We start from the raw sequence: 950 nt of genomic DNA on the forward strand, positions 1-950 counted from the left end.
GAAGAGGGCTGGGAAAGGGTGTCTGAGGGCAGTGCCATGAGGCCGAGGTGTGGCAGGCACCCCAGGCGGCTTCAGCCCCAAGACCAGTCACACTTGGCGGCTGTCCTGCAGCAGAGCTGGCTGCGGGCCGGGGAGAGGGCCGCCGGGCCCCCGGGCGTTTAGGCCCAGGATGCGTGCGTGCGCGTGTGTGTGGTGGGGGGCACAGGCTCTGAGACGCTCCCTTGGCCCCTCCAGGGCGCGGATGCTCCTACCTCGCCAGCCCATGGAGCTGGGGCAGTGCCTGGCACAGTGCAGGAGCCCAGTGGTATCCTGGGTGTTCGGGCCTTGGGGGTGTGACCCTGGTCCCCACCAGGGCCGACGGGGGAGCATCCTTGGCCTGCGTGGGGGGACAGTAGGGAGGCAGGCTGAGGGGGCAGCTCAGGTTCCAGGGGCCTCTTGGGGGTCGTGGCAGGCGTGGTGTGGGAATCCCCCGGGGTTGAGTGAGGGAGGCGTAGAGAAGCCTGGACTCTGGGAGGTGGTGGGAGGTGTGGGTCTTGGTGAGGATGGTCTGGGCTGAGGTCTGAGAGAACGGAGTCCATGAGGACAAGGGGACGCTTCCCCTGCTGAGAATGGGGTGGGAGGAGGGAGCCGGGCGAGCCCCCCAGGGAGGGGCTGGCACCTGGGGGAAGGGCGGTCAGGATGCCTGAACAAGCGGAGACCGGGGCAAGACCCGGGCGTCGAGGGCACGTCCAAGTGGGCGTGTGGTGGATGCGGAACAGAGGCGGAGAAGGGTGACTGGTTATAAACATTTGGAATTTTATTTAAAAAAAAAAAAAATCACAACCATGAACATTGTTACAGTTAGAGGCCCTCTTGATTCTCCACAATGATACTGAGCATGCTCACAAGGGGTTCCCATTGTTAAGTCTTAAACAACCATCTTTAAAATAAGAAAAAAAAACTCAGCACAC

This window comes from Giraffa tippelskirchi, chromosome 11 (assembly GCF_054371585.1).
Source record: "Giraffa tippelskirchi isolate mGirTip1 chromosome 11, T2T-mGirTip1v1.2.pri, whole genome shotgun sequence".
Classification (NCBI taxonomy): domain Eukaryota; kingdom Metazoa; phylum Chordata; class Mammalia; order Artiodactyla; family Giraffidae; genus Giraffa; species Giraffa tippelskirchi.